The 21,447-nt window shown below is 48.6% G+C and overlaps 1 pseudogene; it reads left to right on the top strand.

Moving 5' to 3' along the window:
* LOC141157731 (meiotic recombination protein DMC1/LIM15 homolog) overlaps positions 1-21,447 on the top strand; it is a 157,320-nt pseudogene that overhangs the window by 106,324 nt on the left and 29,549 nt on the right.

Below are 21,447 nucleotides of genomic sequence, written 5' to 3' on the forward strand. Positions count from 1 at the left end.
CACCTGGGAGGAAGACTGTCGCGGGGATACTAACCCGGCTGAGGGACACCTTTGATACCCGCACCTCAGCCGAGATTAAGCTTAGATTCTATGGGTGCAAGCAGCGAGCACATGAGAGTATAAGGGACTATGCACTAAACCTACAAGAGGCCCTGAGAGCCATTAAGCAGGCCGACCCTGACGGCGTGGGAAACGAGGACAGGCTGTTGACCGAACAATTTATAGAGGGACTATATTGCAATGCCCACCGAACCCAGTTGCGGGCAATGGCCTTACAGGATCCTCATCTGGACTTTGCACAGTTCAAAGACAGAGCCATCCGGGTGCTCCGAGAACCGGCACCGGGTGGCGTTGTGACCCACAGGCGCCCAGCTATCACTTACCACCAGGAGGCGGCGCCCTTGTCGGCAGGGCCTGTGGGGGCTGATGCGCAGGCTTTGAACAATGACCCGGCTCCAGACCTGCACCATCAGGTCCAAGAGCTAGCTAAAAGCGTTGCTGCGCTAACCCGAACTGTGCAGTCTTTACAGGTTTCCACTCCAGGGAAGATCCAGCTGGCATCCGGACCGGAGGACATCCCGTGGCGTCGACCAAGGAGGACCCCACCGGCCAGAGGAAGACCCAGCGACCGATACAACGAGGACGGACGACCCATCTGCCGCCGCTGCAATCAACCCGGACATATGGCAAGGTACTGTCCTTTAAACTGGCACAACCTGGGCTAGAGGGCCAACCCCCAGGAAAAAGATCACCAGGCCCATCGAGCTGGCGCGACAAATATGTGGGAGGACGTCCAGTCTTGCCTGTGGTACTGGATGGCATCCCTATGAGTGCCCTACTGGACACCGGGTCACAGGTCACCACCATCCCGTACGTGCTCTTCAAGCAGTACTGGAATGACTCGGATATAACCCGCTATCCAGACGATGACTTGAGTATCATCGCCAGTAATGGTCAGCCCGTGCCACAGATCGGATTTAAAGAAATGACCATTAAAATCGGTAGAGTCGAACTGGCAGCACAGGGACTGATCATTGTAGACATTGACAAGCGCGAGAGTCACCCAAAGATAACTCTAGGAACTAATGTGATTGAAAATTGTCTTGCAGAGGTGATTTTCATTTTACAGCAGGTTGCCAAGAACGCCAGCTCCGGCCAGCAGCGAGTGCTCCAGAAAGAGATCCGGGCACTGATGCGACGGCAACAAGTGGAACTCTCCGGCGGTGAGATTGGTAGCGTAAGAATGTGTGACCCTTTCCCTATTGCCATACCCCCGAAAAGTGAAATGATGATTTGGTGCCGGGCAGCTATTGGTCTGAGAGGTAGAGATTACCAGGCCATGGTAGAGCCAGTCTACTCAGACAGTAGGCCCACCATTTTGACAGCCCGGGGGGTAGTTGATGTACGCCATGGGAGGGTACCCGTTCGCTTAATAAATATCGGGAAAAGGGAAGTATACCTGCCCCGGTATGCTACGCTAGCCAAATTATATACTATCAACCAAAATTCTATACAGTCTGTGGAACCCTTGCCTCCATCTCACCCGGAGGAAGGTAACGGCTCTACGAAAATAATGGAGGATTGGTGTCAGCAACTACATTTGGGTACTGACTCCACTCCCTCCCACCAGAAACAGGGAGTCTACCGGGTGGTTCAAGAGTACGAGAGAGTGTTTAGTAAACACCCGTTAGACTTCGGGCGAGTCAAGGGGGTAGAACACCACATCCCCACGGGAGACCATCCTCCCATAAAAGAGAGGTATCGACCCGTACCCCCTGCACACTACCAACACGCCAAGGGGATGCTTAGAGACATGAAGGAGGCTGGGGTAATCAGGGATAGCTGTAGCCCCTGGGCAGCTCCACTAGTCTTAGTCAAAAAGAAATACAACACCATGAGAATGTGTGTAGATTACCGGAAAATTAACCGTATCACACACAAAGATGCGTACCCCTTACCAAGAATAGAGGAGTCTTTGGCTGCTTTAAAATCTGCTAACTTCTTCTCCACCTTGGGTCTCACTAGTGGGTACTGGCAGGTTCCTGTAGCAGAGGCGGACCGGGAGAAGACCGCATTCACCACCCCGATGGGACTTAGCGAGTTTACCTGCTAAGTTTGGACTCTGCAACGCACCAGGAACCTTCCAGCAACTGATGGAGTGCTGTCTGGGACACCGGAACTTTGAGACGGTCCTGTTATACCTGGACGATGTTATCGTCTACTCCAAGACCTACGAGGACCACCTGAAACACCTGGCGGAAGTGTTCGAAGCTCTGGCAAGTTACGGCCTAAAGGTGAAACCCTCCAAGTGTCACCTCCTGAAGCCAAAGGTGCAGTACCTGGGACACGTGGTGAGTGCTGACGGAGTGGCTCCCGACCCTGATAAGATCACCACAATTAAGGAATGGCCAAGCCCCTCCAGCGTAAAGGAAGTGAGGCAGTTCCTCGGGTTGGTAGGCTACTACCGAAGGTTCATACCCGGTTTCACCAAGAAGGCAGCTCCTATGCAGGACCTCCTGATAGGCCAGTCCAGGAAGGCCAAGAACCAGAAGCCACCCTTCAGATGGGAGAAGCTGGAAGAAGAGTCCTTCCGCCAGCTGAAGATGGCCCTCACGGGGGATGAAATCCTGGCGTACCCGGATTACAGCCAGCCCTTTATCCTCTACACCGACGCCAGTAACATCGGGCTAGGAGCCGTACTGTCCCAGATCCAGCAGGGGAAAGAACGGGTAATTGCTTACGCCAGCCGAAAACTGCGACCCACCGAAAGAAACCCTGAGAATTACAGCTCATTTAAGCTAGAGTTCCTGGCAGTGGTGTGGGCAGTCACCGAACGCTTTAAGCACTACCTTGCTGCTTCCCGGTTCACCGTGTACACGGATAACAACCCGTTGACACACCTGGACACTGCAAGACTCGGTGCCCTAGAGCAGAGATGGATGGCCCGCTTGTCCAACTATGAGTTTACAATCAAATACCGGGCAGGACGCTCCAATACCAACGCGGACGCCCTGTCCAGGATGCCGAACCTACCGGACGTAGGGGAAGATTCAGAGGAACTGGAAGAAGTTGAACTCCCCGCGTTCCACCGTCATGGGACTATCCAGTATTCCCACCGTGTAAGGAGTAAGCAATCCGCTACGTTCAACCCGTTACCTCATTACAACTGGGCGGAGACGCAAGACAGTTACCCTGCCGTCCGACTGGTAAAGGAGATGCTGACTCGGCCAGATGCACGCCTTGACCCAGACGCTCCGGAGGAAGCCAAGCAACTGTGGGCTGAGAAGAGTCGACTGTTCCTTTACAAGGGGAAGTTGTGCCGCAGAATGGTTAACTCCCGGACGCATGAACTAATCTGGCAAGTAGTGGTGCCAAGAAGAGACGCAGCTATGGTGATGGAGGCATACCACGACGGAGCTGGGCACTTCGGATGGAAGAAGCTGGAGTTTCTGCTGCGCGGGCGGTTCCATTGGGTAGGCATGAGAGGGACCATCGAGAGGTGGTGCAGAGACTGTGGCCCATGCAACTTAAGAAGGAGGGACCGTGCCAGCCAGAAGACTCCCCTGCGGTCCATCATCACCAGACAGCCGTTGGAACTGGTAGCCTTGGATCATGTAAAGCTGACCCCAAGCAGAAGTGGCTACGTCTACGCATTAACCATCGTGGATCACTACTCCCGGTTCTTGGTTGTCGTCCCCGTCAAGGATTTAACGGCTCACACAGCAGCTAGAGCCTTCCAGCAGCACTTCTGCCATCCGCATGGATACCCGGAGCAGGTGCTGACGGACCAGGGGCCTGCCTTTGAAGCGGAGGTCTTCCAGGAGTTCTGCACCCTGTATGGATGCCGGAAGATTAGAACAACACCCTATCACCCGCAAACTAATGGACTTTGTGAGAAAATGAACCAGGTGGTGATAGATCTCCTGAAAACATTGCCCCTGGAGGAACGCAGTCTGTGGCCTGAAAAGCTGCCCGACCTGGTGGACCTATACAACCACATCCCTGTAGGTTCCACCAACTGTACCCCGGCTTACCTAATGAGGGCAAGACCTGGTAAGCTTCCTGTTGATCTGGAGATGGGAGTCCTGACACCCGAGGACACTTCACCAGAAGCAGACTGGGACACAGAGAGGCAGCAGCAGTACCGGAAAGTACAGGAGAGCGTGGAGCGAAGTCTCTGTCAAGCTAGGGAAAGACAAGAGAAAACTTACAACCAGTATGCTCCCGCTGTTCCCCTGGTGCCCGGAGAGCAGGTCTTGAAGAGGAAAAGACGGCTCCACAAGTTGGACGACCAGTGGGAGAAGGACCCGTACACCGTACTGCCCTCAAGCCACGACAACCCGAAGATCTGTACAATCAGTAAAGACGGAGGGGAAACCACAGCCATTGTATCCCGGGATCACCTAAAGAAGTGTCCCGAACAGCTACGGAACCCTGAAGAGGAACAAGAGGACCCTCGACCCGTAGAGGAAAGGGAAGATATGGTTAGTACTGTGCTCGGAGACTTCCCTCGGTCTTGGACTCAAGTCAATGGTGCTGTTGTGGTACCCGTCCTCACTTTCCTCCAACCAGCATCCCAAGTGCCTATGGAGACACAGGTAGAACTGGAAGAACAGCCGGTCCAGGAGGCAGAAGACCCTACACAAGCAGACCCGGAGAATCAACCCTCTGCTTATAGTGAGCCTGCCATACCCCTAGTGAGCCAAAGAGTCCGTAGACGGCTGCCCAGTTTACCCTTGACAGCTGCTATACCCTGTAGCTCAGGACCAGTGAGTCAGCTCCGTAGGTCCACTAGGGTCACTAGAGGCCAGTTGCCCATACGTTGGAGGATCTAAGTGTTTAGATTGTTTATTAATGTTTACCTGTCTATTGTTGCTTGTATATAATTATGTGTTTCTAGTTATTTATAGGAGTCTTTGGTGGATTTACCGGGAATCCTTTGTGTACATATGTTGGAGCGTAACCAGGAATGGACTAAAGACTGTTAAGGACTCGGGGTAGGGCAGACCCCTACCTGGTTACGGCTCCCGGTCTCTTGGTGAGATGGACACCTTTGTTTTCTTCAAAGACTGCACCCGGTTGCGGACACGCCGTGACCATCATAATGTGTTTTTCTTTGTTATGCTGTTTTTGTTTATAACTTGTTATGTTTTTCTAAAAATATGTTTAGTCCCGGAGTACTAAATTTCACTAGGGGGGAATGTGGCACCCCAGGGGTCTGGTCTCCACAGTAATAGCAATGTTATGTCTGAGAGCAGGTGGGAGGTCTCTTGGTCAGGAATCCTATGCATGCCACACCTCCTGCCCAGTCCTGGGATTGGAAGAACTTCCCCTATATAAAACTGGGGCTGAGGCAGGGTTAGAGAGAAGAGAAGAGAAGAGTTGAGAAGAAGAGAAGCAGCATAGGAAAGAAAGATCAGGAGCTCTGTGGGAGCAGGCTAAAAGGAATCAGGGGCTGGCAGCTGAAGAGCTCGCCCTGATTGAAGAGTTACTACCGGACCCGGAGTCCGAGGCTGTGGGGATTAACCCAGACCCAGCAGCAGAAACCGCCCGGCAGGGGATTTCAGGTCCTCTGGCCAAGAAACCCGAAGGCACGGTCACACGCAAGGGACCAGCACCGCCGTCGTGGAGCGGAAGCCACTAGAAGGCCCCGAGTCACCGGCCATACGGGTGAGCACCACACGGTACACTCAGGGACGTGGGCTACTTTTACCCGCCTCTAGCAAGGTAGCCAGAAGAGTACGATTAGTTGGGGAGGCCTACAACTCCGCCTGGCCAAGGGGGATCCCATCTGCTCAAGGACTGACCAGGCCCCGACCGCTAGCCAGTACTCCGGGAGGGTCTATCTTTGTCACCAGTAAAGACCCTGAACTACACCGCATCGTCTCTGAGTGGTTCCTGCTACCCCCATCATCCACGTCGGCTGCCCTGAGGCCATACCCCTCCCGTTGGGGGTTATACCATCTACGCTGCACTATCCTACCACCGGCCTCAGCGGTCTGCCCTGCAGCGGCAGCTCCATAGCTGCATTCAACGGGTGGCGTAGTCGTCCTACATCTACTGCTAATATACCGCCACTTAGTCTGACTCCCTGGGCACGGACCGGGTCTCCGCCACGAGACTACTACCCCCAACAGGCCCGGCTCCGGGTAGTCCCCGCGTGCGCAACGCTACACCAAGTAGGCCCAGGGGTGCGTCAAATACAGGGGGTGTACTGACTTATGCTGAACGCTGTATGTATAACGTCCTGTGAATACAGGGGGTGTACTGACTTATGCTGAGCGCTGTATGTATAACGTCCTGTGAATACAGGGGGTGTACTGACTTATGCTGAACGCTGTATGTATAACGTCCTGTGAATACAGGGGGTGTACTGACTTATGCTGAACGCTGTATGTATAACGTCCTGTGAATACAGGGGGTGTACTGACTTATGCTGAGCGCTGTATGTATAATGTACTGATAATATAGGAGTGTACTAGTGAATGTGTCTCTCTCTTGCTCTCTCTCTTGTCCTGGACATCTTGTCGTCATGGCGCCACACTGAGCATGCTCAGTCTATCGAGGCTTCGGACCGAAACACACATCCCTTGGTTATATTATTATTTCATTTGGTATCATAACATTAGTACATTTCTAGAAACAATTATTCCTTAATAATGTTTGCAGCCGCCCAGATCGTCTTCGAGATATAGCTGATCGATTTGGTGTGGATCATGATGCAATGCTCGACAATGTGTTATATGCCCGAGCTTATACACGTAAGAGACAAAACATGTTTAACCCCTTCACCCCCCAACCCAGTTTTCACCTTCATGACCAGGCCAAATTTTATAATTCTGACCAGTGTCACTTTATATGGTAATAACTCTGGAACGCTTCAATATATCACAGTGATTCTGATATACACTGCTCAAAAAAATAAAGGGAGCACTCAAATAACACATCCTAGATCTGAATGAATGAAATATTCTCATTGAATACTTTGTTCTGTACAAAGTTGAATGTGCTGACAACAAAATCACACAAAAATCATCAATGGAAATCAAATGTATTAACCAATGGAGGCCTGGGTTTGGAGTCACCCCCAAAATAAATTAAAGTGGAAAAACACACTACAGGCTGATCCAACTTTGATGTAATGTCCTTAAAAGCAGTCAAAATGAGGCTCAGTATTGTGTGCATACGTGCCTGTATGACCTCCCTACAACGCCTGGGCATGCTCCTGATGAGGTTGCGGATGGTCTCCTGTGGGATCTCCTCCAAACCTGGACTAAAGCATCCGCCAACTCCTGGACAGTCTGTGGTGCAACGTGACGTTGGTGGATGGAGTGAGACATGATGTCCCAGATGTGCTCAATCGGATTCAGGTCTGGGGAACGGGCGGGCCAGTCCATAGCTTCAATGCCTTCATCTTGCAGGACCTGCTGACACACTCCGGCCTCATGAGGTCTGGCATTGTCCTGCATTAGGAGGAACCCAGGGCCAACCGCACCAGCATATGGTCTCACAAGAGGTCTGAGGATCTCAACTCAGTACCTAACGGCAGTCAGGCTTCCTCTGGCGAGCACATGGAGGGCTGTCACGTCTGTCACATGTGCTCAGTGTAAACCTGCTTTCATCTGTGAAGAGCACAGGGCGCCAGTGGCGACTTTGCCCATCCTGGTGTTCTGTGGCAAATGCAAAGCGTCCTGCACGGTGTTGGGCTGTGAGCACAACCCCCATCTGTGGACGTCAGGCCCTCATACTGACGCGCCCCTGGGCCTGCTGTGTCGTGCGGCATCGCGCGCACGGGGGCTTACCCGGAGCCGGATCAGATGGGGGTAGTAGTCTCGTGGCGGTGACCCGGTCCGTGCCCAGGGAGTCAAACTGAGCGGCAGTCTTTAGCAGTAGATGCTAGAATGTTCGACTACGCCACCCGTTGAATGCGGCTATGAAGCCGCCGCTGCAGGGCAGACCGCTGAGGCCGGTGGTAAGGTTGTGCAGCGTAGCTGGTAGAACCCCCAACGGGAGGGGTATGACCTCAGGGCAGCAGATGTAGAAGATAGTGGTAGTGAGGGTGCAGCAAGGAAGTTCAGAGACGTGTGGTGCAGTTTTAAGGCTTTTACTCACAGGTGTTGCTCCGGTCACTTCGGCCAAGAGTGACCACCCGAGCCGTGCTGCGTCCACCAGGTGCGGGACTCGGCCAACTCCCAGGCAGTTCCAGAGCGTGGTCCCAAGCTCCCCTCTATTCCTTCCTACGGGCCGTCCTCACCAGGGACCCACCTTTGTCCGGCTCCCTTGGGTCTTTTGGTGGCGAAACCTTTCCCGGCTTCCCTGACCCTATGCGTGGTTTGCCTTCCTGGTGGATATGGTGAGGGGTCGCGCCAAAACTTGTCCACGACCTCCGGTTCCTGGCTAAGGATGTTTAGCCTCTACCAGTTTGGGATCCGGTACCCTCTTCTGCCAACCCTTCACCCGTTAACTTGTTCTCTTGTGGGATCTCAGGGTTCCCTCTATTCTTACGTCTCTGGGCCTTTCTTGGTGTTTCTGTTCCTCTTCTCTGTGCTTCAGGCCTGGCTCTGGAGCTGGGCCCAGACGGAGCCACAGCTCCCCCTCAGCCCTCTCTGGCTGAGCTCCTCTCCGAACAGACCCTCCTCTGAACAGGACCCTGTCTAAAGATGGTGCCCACCTCTTATACTCCCTCTGACACCCGAGCCCAGGTGACTAGCACCCAATGGGCTCCTTCCTATGCCCAGAGTCCCTCCCCTGACTGCTCCTACACTACTGGGATGTTCCTCCCCCCCTCCCACTCCAGCCAGGGACAGACGCTGTCGTACCTACACATCTATCTGGTGGGAGTACCGTTGTTCTGTCCCCCGGAAATGGGATGAGTGTAGTGCATGCAACTAACTGAGCTCGGTCCCACACTCCATCCTTACCCGGGAGTGGAATACCACACCTCTGGTTTGAGGTGCAATACCCCTGTAGCAGCCGAGTCCTCGGGGTGCTACAATACCACCCTCATGGAGTCGGTTTTTAACAGTTTGTGCAGACACATGCACATTTCTGGTCTGCTGGAGGTCATTTTGCAGGGCTCTGGCAGTGCTCCTCCTGTTCCTCCTTGCACAAAGGCAGAGGTAGCGGTCCTGCTGCTGGGTTTTTGCCCTCCTACGGCCCCCTCCACGTCTCCTGGTGTACTAGCCTGTCTCCTGGTAGCGCCTCCAGCCTCTGGACACTACGCTGACAGACACAGCAAACCTTCTTGCCACAGCTTGCATTGATGTGCCATCCTGGATGAGCGGCACTACCTGAGCAACTACTGTGGGTTGTTGAGTCTGTCTCATGCTACCATAGGTGTGAAAGCTCATCCAACATTCAAAGGTGACCAAAACATCAGCCAGAAAGCATTGGTACTGAGATGTGGTCTGTGGTCCCCACCTGCAGAACCACTCCTTTATTGAGGAGTGGTTCTGCAGGTGATAATTGCCAATAATTTCCATCTATTGTCTATTCCATTTGCACAACAGCATGTGAAATTGATTGTCAATCAGTTTTGCTTCCTAAGTGGACAGTTTGATTTCACAGAAGTTTGATTTACTTGGAGTTATATTCTGTTGTTTAAGTGTTCCCTTTATTTTTTTGAGCAGTGTATATGCTAGTTTTCTTGTGACAGTGTGCTTCGTGATAGTGGTAAAATTTGTTCAATATGACTTGCGTTTATTTTTGAAAATATTGGAAATTTGGCGAAAATGCTGAAAATGTAGCAATTTTCAAACTTTTAATTCTTATGCCCTTAAACCAGAGTTATGTCACACAAAATAGTTAATAAATAACATTTACCACATGTCTACTTTACGTATGCATCATTTTTTAAACATAATTTTTTTGTTAAGAAGTTAGAAGGGTTAAAAGTTGATCTGCAATTTCTCATTTTTCCAACAAAATTTACAAAACCATTTTATAGGGACCACATTTGAAGTGACATTAGGGGGCCTATATGACAGAAAATATCCAAAAGTGACACTATTCTAAAAACGGCAACCCTCAAAGTCCTCAAACCACATTCAAGAAGTTTATTAACCCTACAGGTGCTTCACAGGAATTAATGCAACGTGGAAGGAAAAAAAAAATGAACATTTTACTTTTTTTTCACAAAAATTTTCCTTTATCCTCATTTTTTTTTATTTTCACAATGGTAGTAGGAGAAAGTGAACTCCAAAATTTGTTCAATTTCTCCTGAGTACGCATATACCCCATATGGGGAGGAAAACTACTGTTTGGACGCATGGCAGGGCTGGGAAGGGGAGGAGTTCCGTTTGACTTTTTGAATGCAAAAATGGCTGGTATCAGCAGTGGACGCCATCTTGCGTTTGGAGAGCCCCCAATGTGCCTAAACAGTGGAAACCTCTCACAAGTGACCCCATTTAGGAAACTAGACCCCTCAGGGAATTTATCTAGATGGGCAGTGAGTGCCTTGAACCCCGAGGTGCTTCACAAAAGTTTATAACGTTGAGCCGAGAAAATGAAAACTCATATTTTTCCCACAAAAACTTTTTTTAGCCTCAATTTTTTGATTTTCGCAAGGGTAATAGGAGAAATTGCACCAATTTGTTGAACAATTTCTCCTGAGTACGTTGATACCCCATATGTGTTGGAAAATTACTGTTTGGGTGCACGGCAGGGCTCGGAAGGGAAGGAGCACTGTTTAACTGTCACGCCAGGTATGAGTGCAACACAGAATCACTCCAGGTGTGAGTGCAACACAAGGGCGAAAGGGAGCCCAAACACTAGGGAAAGGGAGAAGTGGTGACCTCCTAAACTGTACTAGCGTCACCCTGATTTCCCCTAATGTCCCTATATAGCCTCTTTAGCTGTCGCCGATCACGTGCCTTGCCCTACTATCTCTGGCGTAAGGCTATAGCTGGGGAAGGAAGGAGATGAGCACTAGTCAACCTCTGCTAGCACTCTAAAGACAAAAGGGGAAGACAACACAGGGGAATTACAATAGCTTTAGAAGAAACTCCAACAGGGCACACGGCCTCAAGACTCCAAAGAGGACGTGATGCTACTTCAGCCAAGTTCCAAGTAGGAATGAGTATAACTGCCCACCTGGAGAGACCAGATATATATATATATATATATATATACACACCCAGGCCAGAGGGAGGTAGTCGCTGGGTCTGCAATGCAAAACGTGGAGACCTCCTTCAAGCCACTTCAGGACGACTGTCTATCACCTCTGACACACCCGTGACAGTAGCCCCCATCTACGTGTGGCTTCTGGACACTCAGGTTCGGGGTTCCCAGGAAAAGAGGTGTGAAAAGAGCAAACCAATTTGGGAGCGTTCACCTCTGACGCTGAAACCCACGTCCTCTCCACTAGACCATAGCCTTTTCAGTGCACCAAGTATTGCAGAGAACGATGTTGGAGACGAGAATCTGCTATCCTTAATCTCGAACTCCAAATTACCATCAACCATTACTGGGGGCGGTGATAGAGGTGAGGGCTCAAGGGGCTCTACGTACCTTTTGAGTAAGGACCTGTCGAACACATTGTGAATCTTAAAGGCCCGAGGAAGTTCAAGACGAAACGCTGCTGGGTTAATGACGGCGGTAATTTTATAGGGACCAATAAACCTAGGTCCCAGCTTCCAGGAAGGAACTTTCAATCTTATATTCTACACAAAGTCATTCCATTTGGAATCTGTTGCCCATCTACAGAATTCCGAACTGTATGTTTCCAATGACCGAATCCCCTGCTGAAGGTGACGTAGCTTAGACTCAGCCAAGGCGACTCGGTCAGGGTCATCAGAGATAAGGGCAAGAGCTCCAAAAAAAACCTCCACAGATTGGAGACAAACTGTCCTGCGGTAATGAAAACGCCCATGACTGAGGATCGCCCTGCAGTAGAGAGATCACAATATCAACCCGTTGCTCCTCATTACCGGAGGAGTAGGGACGAAGTTTTAAGTACAATTTGCATGCCTCCTTAAACACAAAAAACTTGTCCCTACCTCCTGAAAATCTGTCCGGGAGGTCAATCTTGGTTTCAGACTGGACAGGTCTACCAGCAGAAACCCCTACATTGGCGGCCTGTAACCGGTGATACTGCTGCTGAACCTCATGTGCAGCAGGCCTTCATGGTGGTAAAATAGCTGCTAGGAAACCACTGCTAAGGACAGGCAACAAGCAGAAGAGACTTGTTTGGGCTAAAGAACACAAGGAATGGACATTAGACCAGTGGAAATCTGTGCTTTGGTCTGATGAGTCCAAATTTGAGATCTTTGGTTCCAACCACCGTGTCTATTTGCGACGCAGAAAAGGTGAACGGATGGACTCTACATGCCTGGTTCCCACCGTGAAGCATGGAGGAGGAGGTGTGATGGTGTGGGGGTGCTTTGCTGGTGACACTGTTGGGGATTTATTCAAAATTGAAGGCATACTGAACCCGCATGGTTACCACAGCATCTTGCAGCGGCATGCTATTGCATCCGGTTGGCATTTAGTTGGACCATCATTTATTTTTCAACAAGACAATGACCCCAAACACACCTCCAGGCTATGTAAGGGCTATTTGACCAAGAAGGAGTGGTTTGGGGTGAGCTGGACCGCAGAATGAAGGCAAAAGGTATTGGCACTGTTTGAAAAATCATGTGATGTTTTTCTAATTCGTGTAATTAACAGCACCTGTAACTTACCTGTGGCACCTAACAGGTGTTGGCAATAATTAAATCACACTTGCATTCCAGTTAACATGGATTAAAGTTGACTCAACCTCTGTCCTGTGTCATTGTGTGTACCACATTGAGCATGGAGAAAATAAAGAAGACCAAAGAACTGTCTGATGGCTTGAGAAACCAAATTGTGAGGAAGCATGAGCAATCTCAAGGCTACAAGTCCATCTCCAAAGACCTGAATGTTCCTGTGTCTTCCGTGCGCAGTGTCATCAAGAAGTTTAAAGCCCATGGCACTGTGGCTAACCTCCCTAGACGTTGAGGTAAAAGAAAAATTTACGAGAGATTTCAACGCAAGATTGTGCGGATGGTGGATAAAGAACCTCGACTAACATCCAAACAAGTTCAAGCTGCCCTGCAGTCCGAGGGTACAACAGTGTCAACCCGTACTATCCGTCAGCGTCTGAATGAAAAGGGACTGTATGGTAGGATACCCAGGAAGACCTCACTTCTTACCCTGAGAAATAAAAAAGCCAGGCTGGAGTTTGCCAAAACTTACCTGAGAAAGCCTAAAACGTTTTGGAAGAATGTTCTCTGGTCAGATGAGACAAAAGTAGAGCTTTTTGGCAAAAAGCATCAACATAGAGTGTACAGGAAAAAAAAAGAGGCATTCAAAGAAAAGAACACGGTCCTTACAGTCAAACATGGCGGAGGTTCCTTGATGTTTTGGGGTTGCTTTGCTGCCTCTGGCACTGGACTGCTTGGCCGTGTGCATGGCATTATGAAGTCTGAAGACCACCAACAAATTTTGCAGCATAATGTAGGGCCCAGTGTGAGAAAGCTGGGTTTCCCTCAGAGGTCATAGGTCTTCCAGCAGGACAATGACCCAAAACACACTTCCAAAAGCACTATAAAATGGTTTGAGAGAAAGCACTGGAGACTTCTAAGGTGGCCAGCAATGAGTCCAGACCTGAATCCCATAGAACACCTGTGGAGAGATCTCAAAATGGTAGTTTGGAGAAGGCACCCTTCAAATATCAGGGACCTGGAGCAGTTTGCCAAAGAAGAATGGTCTACAATTCCAGCAGAGCATTGTAAGAAACTCATTGATGGTTACCGGAAGCGGTTGTTCGCAGTTATTTTGGCTAAAGGTTGTGCAACCAAGTATTAGGCTGAGGGTGCCAATACTTTTGTCTGGCCCATTTTTGGAGTTTTGTGTGAAATGATCAATGATTTGATTTTTGCTTCATTCTCTTTTGTGTTTTTTCCTTGCAAGCAAATTAAATGAAGATAATAATACCAAAGAATTTGTGATTGCAATCATTTTCAGGAAGAAACTGAGTATTATCTGACAGAATTGCAGGGGTGCCAATACTTTTGGCCACCACTGTAAGACATATTTTCAGTTGTTTCACACTTTTTTGTTAAGTATATAATTCCATATGTGTTAATTCATAGTTTTGATGCCTTCAGTGTGAATGTACAATTTTCATAGTCAAGAAAATACAGAAAAATCTTTAAATGAGAAGGTGTGTCCAAACTTTTGGTCTGTACTGTATATAAAAAAAATGAAAAAGTAATCCAATAAAATAAAAATACTGTACCCATAAATAAATATTATAAAAAAAAAACCAAAACAATAAAAGTACACATATTTGGTATCACCACGTCCATAACGACCTGACCTATAAAACTGTCCCACTAGTTAACCTATTTAGTGAACATGGTAAAGAAAAAAGGAAGCAAAAAACGATGCTTTATCATACCGCCAAACAAAAAATGGAATAAAATGTAATCAAAAATACGAATGTAAATAAAAATGGTACCGCTGAAAACGTCATCTTATCCCGCAAAAAACAAGCTGCCATATAGCTCCATCAGCCAAAAAGTAAAAGTTATAGCTCTCAGAATAAAGCAATGCAAAAAATTATTTTTTCTATAATATAGTTTTTATTGTATAAAAGCGTCAAAACATAAAAAAACTATATAAATATGGTACCACTGTAAACTTACTGACCCGAAGAATAGTGCTGCCTCATCAATTTTACCACACACGGAACGGCATCACGGTTGTGCTAGGGTTAGGGTTGTGCTAGGGTTAGGGTTGTGCTAAGGTTGTGTTGGGGTTAGGATTTTTTCAAATGTAAAGAAAAAAATGACAATATGGCGACTAGTGTTGAGTGCAAGTGCTCACTACTTGAGTTTGCATCGGGTGCTCGGGTAGGCACTGAGTATCGCAGATGCTCGAGTGACATGCTCGAGTCTCCGCCCCATATGTTTCGTGGCTGTTATACAACCATAAAAAGACGCGGGGATTGCCTGCCATGCATGGGAAATCCCCGCATGTTGTTTTTTTTTGGGTGTCTAACAACCGTGAAACATGCAGGGCGGAGACTCGAGCATGTCACTCCAGCACCCGCAATACTTGGTGCATACCCGAGTACCCGATGCAAGCTCAAGTAGCGAGTATTTGCTTTCATTCATTTTATTCAATATGATGACCTAATGTTATCAAATTCTGTGTCGTACCTCTGGGTTTAAAATGTTCATTATACCCCTTGATAAAATCCTTGAGAGGTCTAGTTTCCAAAATGGGGTCACTTGTGGGGGGTTTGCACTGTTTAGGCGCATCGGGGGCTCTCCAGATGCAACGTGTCGTCCGCTCTCAATTCCAGCCAATTTTGTGTTCAAAAAGTCAGTGCTCCTTCCCTTCTGAACCCTGCCGTGCGCTTAAACAATAGTTTTTCCCCACATATTGGGTATTGGCGTACTCAGGAGAAATTGCACAATAAATTATATGGTGCAATTTCTCCTGTTACCCCTATGAAAATGCAAAATTGGGGACTGAAAAACATTTTTGTGGGAAAAATGTGAAAATTTTATTTTTACGGCTGAATGTGAAGCACCTGGGGGTTCAAGGAGCTCACTACCATCTAGATAAGTTCTCTGAGGGGTCTAGTTTCCAAAATGGTGTCACTTGTGTGGGGTTTCCACTGTTTAAGCACATCAGGTGCTCCCCAAACGCGACTTGGCGTCGGCTAATTATTCAATCAAATTTTACATTCAAAAAGTCAAATGGCGCTCTTTCCGAACTCTGCCGTGCGCCCAAACAGTGGTTTTCTCCCACATGTGGGGTATCGGCTTCCTCAGGAGATATTGCTCAACAAATTTGTTGTCCATTTTTTTCCTGTTACCCTTGCAAAAGTAAAAAAATTGGGTCAAAAATAACTTTTTTGTGAAAATTTTTTCTCCTTCCCCCATGATGGCACCATGGAGAGAAAGGGAATCCGCCCTTAAAGAACAGTAAACCTACAGATAAAAAGGGCGGTACCTCTCTCCCTCATCAGTTGGTTTCCTGTCCTTGACGGGGACCTACAGCTTTCTAAGAAGAAAGAAGAATCATGAAATGACATACCAGCCCCGGCCAGTCTGGCTCAGGCAGCGGGGGTTCCCTGCCTCAGCTGGCACGGTGTCCTGAAGCGCCACCACTGAGGTCAGTGGGCCTCCAGGGTGGCAGGGAGACGCGGCGCAGAAGAAGGCTGAAGCCGCTGCGTTCTCTGGTGGTGCTGGGTGCCCAGGGCGGTGAGTAGGCCTGGGACTTCTGGGTCCCATTATGCAGAAGCGCGCTCGCCGAGCGCCTCCCCGTGACGCGTGCCCTGATGCACCACTGGGGAGTTGGCGTGACTGGGCGCGCGCTTGCTGGGCGCCTCCCCCTGACACTAGCCGCAAGGCTGGGTGCGCACACCGGACGTGCCGCGTGCCGCGGTGCATCTCTGGGAGCGGCGCATCTGAACGCAGGCACGGGATCCCTGGACACATTGCACCCACCGCCCAACCTGGAGAATAGCAGCAGGGGGGCGTCCCCCATACTGGAGAGGTGCGCGCCCATATCCCCCAGGGGGAGGGTGCAGCACACAAAGGCCCCACGGCTGGCTGATGGGAAATTCAAGCCAGGTGAGGAGGGGTGGAGCCCTATAGGGGTTTAAATACTGGGGTTAAGCACTGGGAAAGTTCTTCCTTAGCACACTCTGGCACTAGCTATGAGCGAGCAGGAGCTAGAGGAGGTGCAGTCCCTGCATCCCCACTCACCTCCACCACCGCAACAAGGGAAGCGTGCCAAAGGAACCCCCAGTGACCCTTCACTCCAGCACGGCCAAGGTAACAGCGGAAGCGGGCGTTCCGGCAGGTCTTCGCAACGCGGCAAGGACTCCAGTGGGGCATCAACCTCGAGGAAAAACCCATCTACAGGAACGAGTTCCTCTCCAAATCCGGCACTCCCTCTTACAGCAGGATGGTAAGTGATCTTTGTGAAAGCTCACTTTACAATTTGGGCCCCTTCTTTTTCCTCTCTCATCAGGGCAGGAAGAGTACGGGCAAGTCCAAACACACATGGGAGAAGAGTCTATACAGCTCTTGTAATGAACAGACAATTTGCGAGGAGACCCCTAAGTTCGCCTCAGAGCTCAGATCCTTGATTAAATCCCAGGTAGAAAATACTTTCAAGTCCCTGCAGAAGGGGGGGGTGGGAAACAGGAGAAAACCCGCAATCTGTCCCCGGTATCAGGATCTAGCAGTTTGGATGGAGAGGGGGTAGACACAGATTCGTCCTTCTTATCTTTATCCTCATCATCTTCCGGGGGTGGAGGGGGACGTAGCTGTTTTCCTATAGAGGCTACAGACAATTTAATTAAAGCAGTTAGGTCCACCATGGGGTTGGTAGATCCTCGCCCCAAGAGATCGGTCCAGGACATGATGTTCAGTGGCCTTGAACAAAAGAAAAGAAGATCTTTCCCTCTCAATGATAAAGTCCACTCCCTGATTAAAAGAGAATGGAAAAAGACGGAAAGAAAGGGCCTGTTGTCCCCAAAGAGGAAATACCCTTTTGAGGACCCGCTATGTTCATTCTGGGGAAAAGCAGCAAAATTAGATGTGGCAAAAGCTAAAGCCTCTAAAAAATTTTCCCTGCCGTTTGAGGACATGGGGGTACTAAAAGACCCAATGGATAAGGAGGTCGCAGGGGGAGGGTTAAAACCCGCAGTTGCAGACACATATACAGCCAGATCATTAATGGTCTGGCTAGACCAACTAGAGGCACAACTTAAAAACAAAACATCCAGGGATAACTTATTAGGCTCCATCCCAGTAATGAAGGGCGCAGCAGCATTTTTGGCTGATGCGTCAGCTGACTCTGTTAGGCTGGCAGCCAGAGCAGCGGGCTTCTCTAATGCAGCCAGATGGGCCCGATGGCTTAAATGCCACCAAACAAAATTAAAGCTGTGTTCCATTCCTTGCGAGGGTGAGTTCCTATTTGGACCTATTCCCTACTCTTGATGATATTCTCAACAAGGCTGGGGATAACAAGAAACGTTTCCCTGTCCTCTCCAGTACTTCATACAGGGAAGCCCTTTCGGAGCAGAAAATTTATACGCTGGAAACCCCCCAAAGACCAGGATAGGTAGGAGGATAGGAAGAAAAAAACTAAAGGATTTATGTTTAACAGACCCCCCCCCCCCCCAGTGACAACACAGAAAACCCACCCAATAAGGATCAGCCCCAGGTGTGGGGGAGACTTCTTCTTTTCCTCCCAGACTGGGAAAAGATATCAAACAGCTCTTGGATTTTAGACCTGATAAAAACAGGTCTAAAATTTCAGTTTCACTCCATTCCCAGACCAAACTTTGTCATAACCCCCAAGAGGTCATCAGAAGTAGAAAAATCAGCACTAGAACAAGAAATCCTAGGTCTAATAGAAAGAGCCGTCCTTCAAGAAGTCTCTGCCCAGGAGAAAGGCGAAGAATTCTACTCCCCTCTGTTCCTAAGGAAAAAACTGGACGGGACTTTCAGAACAATTGTAAACCTGAAGAAATTGAACACATTTCTGAAGGTTCAAACCTTCAAGATGGAGTCAAAATCGTCAGTAAAACTGTTATTCCCAGGCTGTTTTATGGCTATCCTGGATCTGAAGGACGCCTATTATCACGTCCCCATGCACAGAAATTACCTGAAATTCCTAAGGGTAGCAATATCGATAAAGGGAATAGTCAAACACTACCAGTATACGGCCCTCCCATTCGGTCTAGCTATAGCCCCAAGGGTTTTCACAAAAATAGTGGCGGAGGTAATGGCCCATCTAAGGGAGCAAAACATTCTGATTACCCCTTACCTGGATGATTTGCTGAGGCAACTCTTTCAATCATTGCAAGGACCAACTGGCAAGGGTCATAGATTCCTTGACGAATTTAGGCTGGCTTCTCAACCTAAAAAAGTCCAAGTTGGAGCTGGACCAAGTACAAGAGTATCTAGGCATTTTATTAGATTCGAGGAATCAGGAGTGCCGTCTCCCGGCAGGGAATATTCAGAAAATGATAGCTCGGATATCTCAAGTAAAGGACCACCCCTCTATGACTCTGCGAAAAGCAATGTCCCTTCTAGGTTCCATGACAGCCTGTATTCCGGGGGTCCGTTGGGCCCAGGTACCTACCAGGGACTTACAGTGGGAAATCTTGGGGGCAGAGAAATCGCTAAAAGGGCACTTAGAAGGTCAGCTAACTTTGTCATCAATAACCTTAGTCTCCCTAAGATGGTGGGTGGAGGTGGACAATTTAACCCAAGGCGTTCCATGGACAATCTCAGTCTCGCAGGTTCTGACTACAGATGCAAGCCCCAGGGGGTGGGGGGCTCACCTAAACGACCAAATAGCTCAAGGGGTCAGGACAAAGGGCTTAAAAGGTGTATCCTCCAACATGAAGGAACTTCTAGCAGTAAAATTCACCCTCTCAAAATTTCTAAACACTCTACAGGGACACCATGTAAGAGTGTTCTCGGACAACAGGGTAGTAGTAGTAGTAAATCACCAGGAGGGGACCCAGTCCCATTCTCTACTACAAGTAACAAAATCCATCCTCCAGTTAGCCGAGAACAATTTGGGGTCTCTGTCTGCACTCCACATAAAAGGAACAGAAAATCTCACAGCAGACTTCCTGAGCCGAACCCAGCTGAAACAGGGCAAATGGGAGCTGAATCAGTTAGTGTTCAACTAACTCACGAAAATGTGTGGATACCCTTTCATAGACCTATTCGCCAACTGGCAGAACAAAAAAGTAGACATATTCTGCTCAATAAACACCAAGGGGATCCCAGCAGCACTAGATGCATTTACAATCCCATGGAAGCACCAGCTAGCCTATGCCTTTCCCCTGATCGCACTTATTCCGGAAGTTCTGAGGAAAGTCAGGGAAGACAGGGCAAACGTAATTTTGATAGCCCCCTTCTGGCCAAAGAGGCCCTGGTTTTCCTGGCTGAGGATAATGTCCACCTCCGACCACTGGGTTCTTCCGGAAATCCCGGATCTCCTTTTCCAGGGACCGGTCCTCTATCCTCAGGTAGCAAATCTACACATGACAGCCTGGATTTTGAGAGGGCGCTCTTAAGGGATAGAGGTTTTTCCCCAAATTTGATCTCCACTCTACCACAGAGTAGGAAACCCGTAACTACCAGACTTTACGGTAAAACCAGGAAAAAATTCCTCTTATATTCAGGTTCTAAGGTACAAGGGGAAGTCCCCATTACTTCCATCTTAGAGTTCCTACAAAGGGGGTTAGAACGGGGTCTGGCCACAAGCACACTCAAAGTTCAAGTTGCGGAATTAGGAGCCCTATACAACTGCGACCTGGCCAGAAATAGGTGGATATCTAGATTCATCAAGGCTTCATCCAGTTCTAGGCCCACCCCCTCCCGGAATACTCCTCCTTGGGACTTAAACTTAGTCCTTACAACCCTAACCAAACATCCCTTCAAACCTTTAGCGGATGCATCTCTAAAAACCCTATCTCTTAAGACGTCACTCTTAGTAGCTTTCACATCGGCACGAAGAGTTAGCGACATACAAGTTCATCAGCATGGCACCCCTTCATGCAAATCCCAGAGGACAGGGTGACACTTAGGACTGACCCAGCATACCTTCCTAAGGTGGAATCACACTTTCATAGATCGCACGGGAGAGTAGGAAGGATAAGGTTCTCTTTTGTGTGCTTCCAGGGACCTCTGAAGGGACAAAAAGCTTCCAAGGGAACACTGGCAAGATGGATAAGAGACGCCATCTCCCTGGCATACTCGTCAAGCGGGGAAACCGGGCCGGAGAATCTAAAAGCTCACTCGACAAGGGCAGTAGCAGCCTCCTGGGTGGGAAAAGCCGGTGCTTCAATAGAACAGATATGTGGAGCTGCAACCTGGTCTTCCCCCTCTACATTCTTCCAAAGGCGGTGAAGGTAGAGATATACGTCCACGCCGCTGAAAAATCCTCAAATCAGGAACATATAATAAAATCCTTGTTTATTGGTAAATGCCTACGCGTTTCTGGGTGTTCCACACCCCTTCATCAGGGCACCAACAGATATATCAATGCATGCACTGAAACACTCCATTTATATACAGACATAAAGTGAAAAAAAAAAAAAGTTGTGTTCAAAAAGGAAGAGCAGAAAAAAAACAAAAAAAAAACAACATAACCTTTGCACCTGAGGCCGTGTGCAAAAACCTTCAACAAAACTTTATCAATGAGTGTCACCAATATAAAAAGTGAGTATAAAAAACATGTATTAAGACACGTATTACAAATAATGTAGTGTAGAGATGTATAAATAATCAATATACAGAATAGTCAAATGTATCAGTCAAATGGAGTAAATACATGAAAGGAATATTACTTACTAATAAGTAAGCGTTCACATTAGGTAAGAACAATATAAATATATATATAACATTAAAATCTCTAATGAGAATACACCCATCA

This window comes from Phyllobates terribilis, unplaced genomic scaffold (assembly GCF_046119375.1).
Source record: "Phyllobates terribilis strain yellow unplaced genomic scaffold, ASM4611937v1 Scaffold_8__6_contigs__length_399053987, whole genome shotgun sequence".
NCBI classification, from domain to species: Eukaryota; Metazoa; Chordata; class Amphibia; order Anura; family Dendrobatidae; genus Phyllobates; species Phyllobates terribilis.